The following is a 15,111-nucleotide window of genomic DNA, read 5'->3' on the forward strand; positions in this document are numbered from 1 at the left end:
CATTGGCATACTCAGTAACAATGCCTGATTTCTTTCAGGCATTGCTGCTGGAGCAGATTGGTGATTCAACTACCACCTTTGAAAAGAACCTGCAGACTCTAGATTGCTGACAGTGACCTTAAGATAGAATTTGTAAAAAAACAGAATGTTCAACAAGGTTAGGTAAGGATGTCTTTGCTAATGGTTCTAACATAGAACGTCTTAGAGAGAAATAAATTGTTTGGCAAAGTTATATAAAGATGTTTTCGCTATTGCCTCTGATGCAGAAAATCTTAGGGAACAATTTGAAGTAAAGAAAAAGTACACTCTTAATAGTAAAGTTAGGGACTTTCTATGTCGGTGAGCAAATACAATACCCCAATTAGTACTAGCTGATGTGACTCTCTCAAAGAAGCTGGACTTCACGGTGATTAATTTCTTATAGTTGTTTTTGCCCTCAGTCCCTGTTATGACTTAATAGAAATTATTAATGAATAGATGAGCACCTTTAGGACTTTAAGTAGAAATGATTCGTTGTTTGTATATAGAAGTTTAAGTTTGTGATTTTTAAAAGATCTTTATAAGATTACCTTTTAAGAAAATTGATTCTTTCTTTACAATTATAAATTGCAGCCTGCCAGTAAATAAAAGGTGGCTGAGAAATTTCCTTGCTTACTTGTATTCTGTTAATATACAACAAGTTGCTTAGTTACAAATATATGTGAATTCTTAGAAATTCTTAGAAATGTAAAAGTATTGAGGAACTTGCTTTCCTTATGTATGCTCATTGTAATCATTCACTTAAAGAAAATAAAATGTAGCCCCACTGTGATTTTGTACTGCTTGAAAGATGTTGCTGGAATTTAAGCCATGGTAAAACTTTTGGAACCTTTTTCTATCCACAAAGATGTGTGTATGTGTATATGTATGTGTATAAGGTTGTTGGAGCTTGCTCTTCAGAGTTTGTTCCATCTACCAAGATATGTATTGTATGTATGTACGGATGTATGTATGTATGTATGTATGTATGTATGTATGTATGTATATGAATGTGTAAACTAAGAGACACTTGAAAGAAGGAGGAGGAGGAGAAGAAGTAGGGAAGGAAGAAGAGGAGGAAGAGGAGGAGGAGGAGGAGGAGGAGGAGGAGGAGGAGGAGAAGAAGAAGAAGAAGAAGAAGAAGAAGAAGAAGAAGAAGAAGAAGAAGAAGAAGAAGAAAAGAAGCAGTAGTAGCTTGTTGAAAACCTACCTGCTGGCGTCTGTCTTACTCCATCATCAAGTGCAAGTGTGTGTGTGTGTGTGTGTGTGTGTGTGTGTGTGTGTGTGTGTGTGTTTCTTTTCTCTCATTCTTTCCCGTTTCATATGCTTGCCACCATCAGTGGAAGGCCCATGCTAAGAGGCATCAGGCCTAGTCCTGCTTGCCACCATCAGTAGACGAATCTGCTTGCCCCCACTAGGAGGCATCAGCTTTAGGCACGCTTGCCACCAGCACTGGAACACCCTGTCTGCAAATATCAGTGGAAGACCCCCAATAGGAGCTATCAGCCCTAGCCCCCACTTGCCACCATCAGTGGAAGTCATTGCTGATAACAATCAGTTCCAGGCTGGAAGTTTGCCCTCTGAGTATGCAGGATAACCAGCCAGCCATGGGATCTATGCCCTGCCTCAATTATTCCAGGTGATATTAAGGCTGGACTTCAATAAGAGAGTCACTGTTATTAATTATTCTCATGAGTAGTATTTTAGAAGAATCAACATCCTGATGTCCTTGTTTCCTGTAGCCTCCTTGTCATATACCTATAAATTTCTCTTCTAATCATTTACATTGTGAATACTATTTATTTTGAATTTACATGTGTGTGTGTGTGTGTGTGTGTGTGTGTGTGTGTGTGTGTGTGTGTGTGTGTTTGTGTGTGTGTGTACCACAGTGCATGTGGGTGGAAGTGAGAAAAGAACTTGAACAAATGAGTCAGTTCTCTCTCTCTTCCCATGAGAGGAGTCCTAAGAATAAACCTCAGGTTCCAGACTTGTCAGTAAGTGCCTTTACTACATACTACACAGTGATGCAGACAACTCCTTCTACTCTTTTTAACTATGCATTAATTCATTAGAAACATTTAGTTTTTAACTTGAAGATAGCCATATTTTGTGTGGATCATAATGCCATAGCGATTTTACAATCACTTCAAGAAGCTTATGCCATCAATTTCACCATAAGTCCTAAAGATATATAAATTAGTATCCAGCTCCTTGACTTTAGAATATATTAAACAAAATATAAATGTTGCTTGGAAATTCAGAAGTTAATTTTGTGTGAATGAAAGTAAATGAACAGTTAGCCTTAATTTCCATGGTATAGATGAGGTGTTATGCTCACAAATTATTATGTGAGTAATGTTATTAAATATGCATTCAAAGCAAACTGAAGGAACTCACAGATAATTACATCTCATAAAATTCCAAGTTAAATTAGAAAAAAACACATTGTATATAACTACCAAGTTAAGAGAAAAATCATATTATGTCATGCCTTCTAAATTTTATTAACCTTTAGATGTCAGTTGGTATATATTACTGAGTTTATACATATATAAATTATATATGTGTACATACATGTTATTTAAATGTTAAATTTCAGGAAAACAATGAAATGCTTGGTTGAATTGTTAACTTTCCCAGTGTTATTATTTATTCTTACAAAGGTGTCTTCTCCACCAAATGTCTAGAATGAGCACATTATAGTTCTGATGACAGCAACTGTGATTCCAACTATAATCAAATTCTTGTTTTTACATGTATACATCCATAAAGCCTTTAGATACATTTTGAGTGGTTCATTTACTACAGTTTTCTTTCTCTCCATAAACAATATAAATTTAATACATTTATCTCATGTTACCTCATTTTCAAAAGCATTTTTAAAAATAAATCTGCCATATACACTGGTGACTTTAAATACACATACTACATGTGTTTGCCATAAATATACACAGGTACAGAAAGTAACAGTACACACACACACACACACACACACACACACACACACACACACACATACACACACACTCAAAATTCTAAATATTAAAATACATGATATCAAGATCACGGCTTCTGCTCAAACTATGGTACCAGGCAGGGACAATACAGGCAGTAAACTTCAAACCCCTATCCAGATCTAGCCAATAGACAGAACATTCTCCACTGTTGAGTGGAGAGTGTGGTCTGACATTCACATGAACTCTGGTGCCCCATATTTGACCACGTCCCCTGGATGGGGAGACCTGGTGGCACTCAGAGGAAGGACAGCAGGCTACCAAGAAGAGACTTGATACCCTATGATCATATACAGGGGGAGGTAATCCCCCTCAGGAACAGTCATAGGGGAGGGGAGTAAGAGGAAAATGGGAGAGAGGGAAGAATGGGAGAATACAAGGGATGGGATAACCATTGAGATGTAATATGAATAAATTAATAATATAAAAATAAAAATAAATATATTATATCATTTCTGGTTTTTATTTTTCTAAATTTATTTTTTCTTACTAACTCACCATTAAAACAATCAATTATAATTTAAATAGATGCATAGATAACCATGGTATTACCCTGTAGTGATATTAAGGCTAATTCTGGATCTTTTGAATGTATAATATATATATTAGAAATATATTATGTTTATTCCCTTATTTTATCATGTATACTTATTATGTTCATATAAGGCTAAATTTATTTGGTATCTTATACAAATGTTTTTGCTAACCTTGACACTGATTTATCTCATTGACATATATGAAAGCATGTCATTACAGATTAAATACCAACTACTGTCTTAAAACTTTAATTCAGAGGACATGCTTGTCTTCCTCAAATTTTCCATTAAGATGTATATAAAAAGAAAACATTTCAAAACCCTGAACCATGGATACATGAAAGATAATTCAGTATCAATTGTTCTAACAACTGCTACCCAGCATTGTCTAGTATAAAAAAATATATAATTTTCCAACACATAAATAAACTGAAGATTCAGAAGAATAAACATCCATCCAGACAGAGCTCAGTTCCTTATCATGTCTCATCACTCTGAACCCCAAGCTTTTCATACCATCGTGTATTGCTGAGGTTAGCTATACCTTCACATTTCTTCATATTTGAGGAGATGGGAGTGAAGAACTTTGTGCTAGCACATTAATATGTTTAGATTTTCAGTTTCAACGATTAAGATGAAGTAATTTAATAGCTAAGTCAATAAATAAAATAATTTATAGAGTCAGAAAGATGGCTCAGTCAGTAAAAGTATTTGCCATTCAGCCTGCATAGCCTCAGTTTGTCTCAGAGTCCATGCATTAGGTGCCTGATGTGGTGGTAAACTCTTGTAAGGCCAACAATCAACTGAAAGATTAGAAGGACAGATGGGTTGACCAGAAGGAGCCTGGCCATCTAGCCAAGGGTGTAGTTGAGCAACACAAGCAGTATAGATGCTGCCTTTAAGCCAAGTAGAAAGTATAGACATATTCAAGACAATTCTGGTCTCTGAGGCTCACTATGTGGTGAGCAGAACATCAAAATATATTTTTCAAAAATAGTAAGAATATGCACATACTTTTACATGATGGGACTGAATACTAAAATATTGTGTTATGTTTTAAAGGATATATGAAGTTATGATCTGAAATAAAATCTCATAAAATTTGGGAAAGTACTTGAACTTATTTACTTAATTTTTTTACAAACACATATCTCTCAGAGAAGAGATTTATCTGTTTAATTTTCTTGTAAATGGTCCTATGCATTTATGTTATGAAACTTGGTGTTTTTGTAGAACACCTAACAGTAAGTAGAAGACTTTTTCTTTCCATTAGCCTTGAGACCATTTTGCTCTTTTTAAAAATATTTTATTAATTTATTCATATTACATCTCAATTGTTAGCCCATCTCTTGTATCCTCCCATTCCTCCCTCCCTCCCGCTTTCCCCTTACTCCCCTCCCCTATGTCTGTGATTGAGGGAGGCCTCCTCCCCCTGTATATGCTCATAGGGTATCAAGTCTCTTCTTGGTAAGCTGCTATCCTTTGCTCTTATTGGGTTGCCTTACCCAGCACTTATACACGGGTTTGTGCCTGATATCCCTGGAAGGATTGATTTTTTTTTGTTGTTGTTTTTGAAGGGAAAAGAAGGAGGAATAGACCTGGGGAAGGAGAAGAGTGGACTGAGGGAATGGAGGGAAGGGAAACTATGGTGAGCATGTAATATATTAAAAGAAGAATTTAAAAAATATGTTCTAATAAGTTAGCATCATAGAAGATGGAGATGCAGGCTGTCCAGATGAGACCTGATAGGCTGTGATCAGACAGTGAGGGAGGAGGACCCCACCTGTCACAGATCTAGGGGAGGGAAAAAGTACTGAAAATAGAAGGAGGGTGGGAACAGGAAGATAAGTGTGAGGAGATTAAAGCTGAGATATAATGTGATTAAATAATAATAACGATGATACAAAATAAATAAATAAATAACAAAAAATTTTAAATTTTAAAACAGCTTAATGTGGGGGAAGAGCCTTGAACTCATTGGCACAGGAGACAACTTCCTGAAGCTAAATAACAAGGAGGACTCTAGGGAGGACGCTTAATTCTCCTTTAGAAAGACAAATAGAATAGACACCCAGGAAGCAGTTGAAGAGAAAGAACAGGATAGGAGTCTACCATAGATGGCCTCTGAAAGACTCTACCCAGCAGGGGATCGAAGCAGATCTTGAGGCTCACAGTCAAATTTTGGTATGGAGCTCAGTGAGACTTAGGGTAGAGTTGGGGCATAGAAAGACCTGGAGGAGACAGGAGCTCCACCAGGAGGCAAGTGGAGCCAACAAATCAGAGCCCAGAGGGTAGGAAGTAGCAGACACTTATGCACCAATTGGGCACATGCATGGTGGGACCTAGACCCCCTACTCAGATGTAGTCTATAAGTAGAACAGTCTCCCTGTGGGCCCAAAAATATAGGGAGTAGAGGCTACATCTGGCATAGACTCTGTGCCCACTTGTTGATCACTTCTCCCTGGCAGGGTGGCCTTGCAAAGCCACAGAGGAAGGGGAGGCAGGCAGTCCAGATGAGACCTGATAGGCAGGGTTCAGATGATAGGGGAGGAGAGCTCCCCCTTTCTGAGGACTAGAGCAGGGGGGATGACGGAAGCCTTGAGACTGGGCAGCGACGAGGGAGGGGGCTACAATCGGGATGTAAAGTAATAAATCAAAATTTAAAAATTTTTAAATTAAAAAATAGCTTAATATACAAAATTACCCTTTCCCCTTCAGAGCTGTTTAGTTATTTGTATTCTTTTTTGTTGTTGTTGTCTTTTAATTTTTTCTTTCTTTCTTTTTATTAATTTATTCTTGTTACATCTCAATGGTTATCCCATCCCTTGTCCTCCCATTCTTCCCTCCCTCCCATTTTCCCATTATCCCCCTCCCCTATGACTGGAGGGGGAGACCTGGTGGCACTCAGAAAAAGGATAGCAGGTTATTTGTATTCTTATCACAGCACTCACACTGTTTCACTCAGGGACCTTTAAATGCCTTTTTTGCACAACTTCATCTGCAGCAGCTGGGAGCCCTGTGTATCACAGAGTGCAGAGAAAAACACCTCTGTATTAATTTGTTTTGCAGTAATATATATTTCCTTTCTCTCTTATCATTTCCACGGGGAAACAAAAAGTTCCGTTCAGGAAATCTTCTTGAGTGTTTCATTATGTCAGAGTAAAGATGATTTGCAAGTATGCAAACAAACTAACAAGAAGACTCAGTATTCCGAAGGGCATCGGCAAGTCTCCCTCACAGCGCAGCATCCAGGAGTACAAATTGAGTTTCACCCCCATGGAACTGAAGAGTCGCTGCTCTCACGAAGCTGGGTCTTCAGCACAAAAAGATAAAAGCTGTCATTGCAGTTACAATCGGGATCCCCTAGGCAGCTTGCTCTTTTTTCATTAGGCTCTGAGAGTCTTCCCTCATCTGGATTCCATTTCAAGCACGTTAACAAGTCCCATCATTATACACTGCTGAACATACATCTGAGATTTATGGGAAGTACAAGAAGTTATCATGGTCCTCGAAGAAGCAGTAGGTCCTGTGAAGAAATCTTTGCAATTAGAATGGATCTATTAATAGCATGATTATTTTTTTTTAACTTCACTGACAGAGTGTATAACTCCATTTTGTGGATGCAGACAATAAGCTGATTGGATTTAGTTCTCTGGGGCTAAAATGAAGATATGCCTTGTAAGACATACTCTCTCATTGAGAAAGTAGTTATTAATCCACAACGAAAGTTCTGGGTACATGCCTGGTAGGGAAATATTGGAAAAAACAAACAAAAATATGTGAAAAGTGATTAGTTTGGGAGAAAAGTAGAAGCAACCGAGAGGGCGTTTAAAAAATACCATGTACAAGCAAAGTGTTGAAAAGTAATTTCTGATATTTACCTTTGGCTGGGAGAAAACAAGCAAATCGTCTGCAGAAAGAACCAATTAATTCCACTTTTTCTTTTTCCTCTAATGATACAGATCTGCTTGGGAAATAAAGCATAATGGTGGTGCCATGTCAAAACTCTTGCTACTTTCAGAGATATTCTCTCTGTGCAACTGCCAGATTCTGGCTTAGCATTATAAAAGCAAATTAGCCTTATTATGCCCATTATGGCTAAAACCTCAGAGCTTTAATTCAATGAAGGGTCTAAAAGCAAGGACTTGGACATTTGCTATGCCCTGAAAGTTTTGTGAATTTTCAATATACCCCCAATCTCAACCACATACCCACAAAACTATTTACTAATTATTTCATTATTAAAAACTCAATGGAGATGTTTCTGAGTGTTTAAATAGCTACACGTTCCTATAAAATTACAAATATCCCATAAAGCCCTTACAATTCAATTATGGCATATAGCGTGTCAATGTTGAAAGGACCAATGTTGTGCCAGTTCTGAGTCTTTGCTGGAGACATTTCTTAGAATAACCCAGCCCTTGGCATTTATTATGGCAGACTTTATTATAATTATTTTGTGTCATAGATCAATAAACTGCACAGTTTCATTTAAACACAGTTTTCCATTTTTACTAAAGTGGAAACAAGACAAAAATCTAGTGTTTTTTTTATTTTTCATTTTTCTTTCTTCAGATATTACTATTTATTCAATGTCTATTATTACTGAATGTGTACATACCTCATTCAATAATTCCCAGCCCGACTTGCATGTGTAGTGTGATATTACAAATCGAGTGCATGGACATGGACCTAGAGGGCTTAAATTCACTTTCTTCTTCTTGTTCCTTATCAAAGAAATCCACAAAATTCACAAAAATTATCATGGCAGAAAAAATACTAAAAATTAGATGAAGAGACACAACTTCTGCATCGTTAAGTTGGTACTGGAAACCATCTTTAGATGGAAATTACACCTGTTTATCGTGGAATATGTAAACTACCCTTGTCATGATACCTTTCCATAATTCATTTTCAGCTGACTTTGAATGATAAAGTATTTTGCGTGAAATGAACCAGTGTTTTGATGGTAACAGTCTGTTTTATATTGATAATCATAGCATGTTTAATGAACTCAAGATAATAGTACTCTTCATATCTCAGAATTGTGATCTATAACATTGTTTCATTGATTTTCTTCTTACATTTCTGTTTGTGTGTGTATGTGTGTGTGTGCGTTTTGTTTTGTTTTGTTTTGTTTTGTTTTCGTAAATTTTTGTTCCTTTTGCTTCAGTTTTTACTGCACCTAGGATCTCAAGCATAAAAAAAAGCATCTTAGCATTTAGCTATAATCTAGCCATGTCTGTTACTTTTTATCATGTAACCAGATTTTGATGAGTTGCTCAGGTTGTCTTGTGAACCTGTAATCTTTCTGCCTCAGCATCCATGGAATTAGGGACTATAGGGATGAGCCATATCTATTTACCAGAATTTACCTGCATCATTTTATAATTCTGATATTTGTTATAAAAATTCAACATAGTGTGTCCTCTTGATATATCAACCAGTTTATCATTGCCAAGAGAATTTTATTCTATGATATACCTATCACTAAAACATGTGTAAATGTGTTTGTAAATCACTAATTATTACAATAAATGTAAACCATGGAATATTCTTTAGCTTCTATAGGAACATTTATTCTCTCTTTTTCTCATGGATAAAGTTTTAGAACATATTAAGTTTGAGTTACAAAAGTTAACTACATCTTTCAAAAACAAGACAGTACATGTGAGGTTTTTGTTATTATGAGGTTGACACAGTGCTAGACTGCATAATGACTGTATACTGCAAACAACTATAATACAAGGATTGAGAATAATCCAAATTGTCAATACAGACAAAAAAGCATAGGACAATAAAATTATTATTTCTTGCAAAAATTTAATTAAAAACTGAGAGCCTGGGGAGGTGCTTTATTGGTTAAAAAAAAAAACAAAACACATATTTATCTTACAGAAGAACCAAGATTTGTTCCTTGTACCAACATCAGGCAAGGTTGAACTCTCTGGAAACCCACCTTCAAATACAAGGCATGTTTTTTCTGCCTGCACACTTCTGTGCAAGTCCCCACATAATGATACCTACATACAGTTAAATAAAATACAATAACATCTTTTAAATGAAGGATTTAGAAAGAAACTGTTTTCTAGATAAGAGGGAAAAGTTAAATACATGAAATCTCAACCATATGGCTGCCTAAATGAGACCTGAAAAAAGACAGCATCAATCAGCATGTCTATATGCATAGTGGAAATTACGTAGATTCTCACCAATTGCTGACAAGTACATTCAACTAAAAAGTGCTGAGAGAAGGAGAATTATTCTTCTCTAGAGATGAGCAATCTACATAGTTTTCCAATCCCAAGTGGTGATCCTAAAATGTACATAAAAACACTCACGCAGAGACACACACAATATGTATGAGTATGCCTATAACAGTAAATAAATGCATCAGGTTAAAGTTTTATCATTTATATGATAGATATAACAAGAATAAAATAAAATGAAAAATCATAAATAAGTAAACAAATACATAAAAGCAATAAAATGCTATTAGCTTGAAGGAGACCATGAGAGGAGATGCATGGGAGGACTTGGAGAGAGAGAATGAAGGCAAGATATAATAATATGATTTCACTTGGATAAATATCTAAAGTTTTAAAGATAGAAATAAATAACTGTTTTCCTTGCGTAAAAATGACACCAAAAATATTTCCTCTGTTTAATTATTTAAATAATATTAAACTGTACAAATTTAAATGTTTCTAATTATCTTAGTTACTTTTCAATTGCTATGATAAGACATCATGACCAAGGTAATTTATAAGAGAATTTATAGGACAATACAACTATTAAGGTGGAGTACAGGGAGGCGGGGTGTAAGCAGTTCCTAATAGTATGCATCTTAATCCAAAATTACAAAGCAGAGAGAATCACTGGTAATGGCTTATGGCTTTGGAAAACTCAAAGCCAGCTGTGGTGACAAACCTCTCCAAAAAGGCCATACTTCCCAAATCGATTAAACAGTTTTATGAACCAAGTCTGAGATTGAGATTGCAAATATATGAGTCTATTGGAGTTATTTTCATTCATCACCAAATGAATATACTTGACACAATATTTGATAAATATACATGTATGTATATAAAAACAGATACATATATGCATATTTATACACATTTAAATTCATTTTGTTATTACTGAACTTCTGGAGCCTATTGTGTCTATTTTAGCTTTAGGTTATTACTTGGAATAAGAATGCACCTTAGTCATCAGGAAGTGGCATTATTTAAAAGGATTACAGGGTTTAGGAGGTGTGGCCTTGTGGGGTAGGAATGTCACTGGGTCTGGGCTTTGGAGTTTCAAAAGCCATAGCCATTACCAGTGATTCTCTCTCTGCTGTGTTGGATTGGATCAAGATGCATACTATTAGGAACTGTTTACACAGTGTGGATTGGGGACCATGGGGGTCTGCTCAAACTATTGCACTAACCAAGGACAATACAAGTAGTAAACATCGAAGCCCTACTCTGACCTACCCAATGGACAGGACATTCTCCACAGTTATGTGGAGAGTGGGGACTGACTCTGACATGAACTCTAGTGCTCCATTTTTGACCACCTCCCCTAGGTAGGGAGGCCTGGTGGTACTGAAAGAAAGAATAAGCAGGCTACCAAAATGAGACTTGATAGCCTACGACCATATAGTAGGGGAGCAGGTCTCCCTCGGTCTTAGATCTAAGGGAAGGGAATAGGGTGAAAGGGGAGAGAGGGAGGAATGAGAGGATACAAATCATGGAATAACAATTGAGTTGTAATCTGAATAAATTAATTTAAAAAAAAGTTTCAAAAGCCCTAGGCAGACTCAGGCTCTCTCTCCACTTATGAATCAGGATGTAGCTCTAAAGCTTACTGCCTTTGGCAGCTGCCTCTAGGCAGCCATGCTCCCTGCCATGATGATAATGCAAATCTCTAGCTATTGTCTAGGAGTGGTGGCACTCACCTAAAATGCAACAGTTTGTGAGGCTGAGGTGGTATAATCATACATTAAAGGTTTTAATGGGATGTACATTGAAAAATTGTTTACAAAATTAAAGACAAAAAGTGTTATTTTGCATAAAGTACGTGCTCAGTGACTAAAACTTTATCATGTGCACCTAACCTCCGTAAGCGTGAAGTCATCATTTGTTCTTATTTCTCTAATGAAGCAACTAATTGTTAAATTTAATGTGTTTATAGTAGGACTAAATGATTTTGAAAATAAAATGCTAATTATTTACATAGACTCTGTTTTGTTTTCACTTGTTGGAATCTTACCTCTACAGCAACAGATATTTAATACTGATTTTTGGCTTATGGTTTATATTTAAGGACGACATGGTTGGAAAGATATGGCTACTATTTCTAAACAAGGGGAAGGGTGAAATTTGAAGAAGGAGTTAAAAGGTCAGTCACATGGGAGATGACCTAGCCAGCTTAAGTGCTAATGTCACTTTCTATGACACTGCTCATCTTTGTGGTAGGCAAAATTCAAACATTAGGTACGGACAGTTTCATATTCTTTTAAACATTGAGGGATTATTACAAAAGTTTCTATTCCTTTCCAAAACCAGTAAATAACTGGCCAGCATAGTGACATTTTAACCCAGAAGAAAATTCAACGTAAAACTTTTTTTCCTTTAAGATTAATTTTGAAATTCAAATCAAGTAACTGAGGATTCACAGCTTGGTTTTGCAATGACAGTCTATAACCATAAATGCCACTGATCTTTTATTCTCTGGACTTCTTTAAAAAAAGGAACTACGAGTCTTATGAATAATTTTATCAAATGAGAAGCAAATATTATTAACTATTTTTCTAACTGAATGAAAACAAAATTAAAGAGACTTATGTGAGCATCTTTGATATATCATACAAATTGGTATACAGTCTATGATTTTTATTCTACCATTAGAATTATTAGACAGTTTTGTGTTTTTAGAATACTCATGAATTATTATCATTAAAATACTTCAATAACATACTTAAATTATATTGATATTGTCTAAATCATGGACTATTTTCAATAAAGTTTATTGCATTTATAGAGCTGCTAGGAAGAATTTTAAAGATATTTCACAAATACTAGCGTACAACACACTTCATCTCGATTTTCAAATCTGAATATTGAATTTGAACTCTAAACACTATTTTACTTTTATAGTTTTATTAATGATTCTGTTTTTTTACAAATTAGCTTTTCCTATATACACTTTCTTGAAGAAGATATATAAAACTTAGATACATGTTTTATCTTGTGGTAATGATGTCTAATAGTGTTTATAATGAACCAAACCAAAAAGTGCATGGTGAACAGTGTTTCATCAAATGATAACTTCAATGATAAATCAAAATTCATCATTATATTACTAAATCATTTGAATTAGCCTTGAATATTTTGTTTTAATTGGGTAATTTTAAATTAATATTTAGATTTTTATAGATATAATAATTTCATGTAAACTTTTACCTTAATGGACATTAAGCCAGTGTTTAACTTACCTGAATCATATAAAGAAACATTTCCATAATAATTACATAACTCTTCAATTTCATCCAATGTACAAATAGCTTCATTTAAAGTAATTTTACCAGATGAGAATCATTGACTTGCACTTACATAATAAATTTTTCTCAAATGGCTACTTGAAATAAAAAAAAATGTATCTAATGAAAATCAGTGCTACAAACAGGCATCTATATTCGGTTTTCTGTCCATCCTTGTCTATTGTTCACTTCTCTGTTGTTCTGTAAACTAATTAAGAAAACACTATACATATTCACATTTTGAAGTTCAAAGGGCATCAAAATGTAGTCAGTTGCAGTCATGAATTAATTATTGCTGCTTCTTAATGCATAAAGAACCTGTGTCAAATTCTGTAACCTTGATCTTACAATCAGTGCCATATCATATTGCATTAAAGTACCAGATGTTGTCAATTTGCAGCTGAAATTACATACAGATCTAAGGTATGCCTCACTTAGATGTATACAGAAAATATTAATTTTTAACATATAACTATGGGATGATAAATAGGGGTGAGTAATTACAAGGATCATTACTAAATTTTAATTAAAGTTGGTTGTTAAAATATTTTTAATTCACTGCTATAGAACTTTGTATATTGATGCAAAATAAGTGTAATTTTAATACATTGGTATAGAATTCAAATTTAAGATCATTCTTCACACATAGTATATATTTGTACTGAAATATGAAGTATTGTACCTATACAACTCAAATATAATACATGGTTTACTTCTAATATTTTGAAAGTGATATTGCAGGCTGTTTAGGATAATTAAGTAATACAAGTTAATTGTTAGTTATAGTCATGTCAATTACAAGTCTGTATTTATTACAGGAATATACATCCTAAGCTTAACATCTAGACATGATTCTATAGATAAATATGGAAAATTAATTAGATAAAGTCTTTAAAAACCTCGAGAGAACTACAAAATTTAAAGGTTATTTATGATTTTAAAGATACTTGGACAATAAGACAAGTTAACTACTGAAAACACCAAGCCTACTTTAAAGATGATGAACATTAAAAAAACCTCATTATGGAGATGGCTTCAAATGTGGCAAAAAAAAAAAAAAGTCACTGGGCAAAACAGCCTTGTTTCTACCACTGACAGAATTCTCTCTAAATGTGGGCAAGCTTGGATGTAGACAGAGTCAACAGCCAAACTCTTCCAAGACAGGGTAAGCAAGTCCTCAATAGTTCCTGTTTCACAAATACGTCTGTCAGATATATTGGGCCAGAAAGCTGAAGATGATGCCCCAATGTTATAGAGAGTTTTGAGCGACTGTTCAGGCAGCAAACTGTCTCTATCATGGTCTCCTTTGGGAAGCTATTAACCTGTCCCTCTGGCATACTCAAGTAATTAATTTTATTCCCTCTCAAGTCTCTGACGTCGTTGAAGACAAGATAGTTTAATTTTACATTTAAGGTTAGTTGTTTAGAGGTTAAGATGTTTTTAGGCCTAGATGTTTTAAGTTGGTAAATATGATAGATATGATTTACATTCAGAATTTTAGAATCAAGATAAGAAAGATGTTTACATCAAGTTTGCCAAATACAAATAACCAAAACACTATGAATATATGAACTATGCTGATAGTTTAGTGGTTTTTCTTGCTGTTGGTAGTTTATTGTATATGCCATTATGTATAACAAAATTAATGTATATGTTAAAAAAGGATAATAATAAAAAGGAAAAATATTTCTAATCCAAATTTGAATATCAGCATTTAATTTTTAACTGTATAGATTTGGCAAAGAAATTTTGCCTATAATATAGTTCCCAGATATAAACATGGACAAGAATTGAAATAACTTTAATAAATATGTAATTAGTTATGTGTTTCCAAAGTAAGATCAGGTTGACAATACTCTGGCTTACTCAGAAAAATGTTGGAGCATTTTCTTAAACTCCAGAGGTGGCAGAAGGCCTAATAGGTCTATCGGGTGATACCAGGTTTAAAAATAAATAAATAGAATAAGTTCAAATAAATAGTTAATTAAGGAAAAGCTATTAAAGGGGCTATAAT

Source organism: Acomys minous, assembly GCF_964271855.1.
Source record: "Acomys minous genome assembly, chromosome: 15".
In the NCBI taxonomy this organism is placed as follows: Eukaryota; Metazoa; Chordata; class Mammalia; order Rodentia; family Muridae; genus Acomys; species Acomys minous.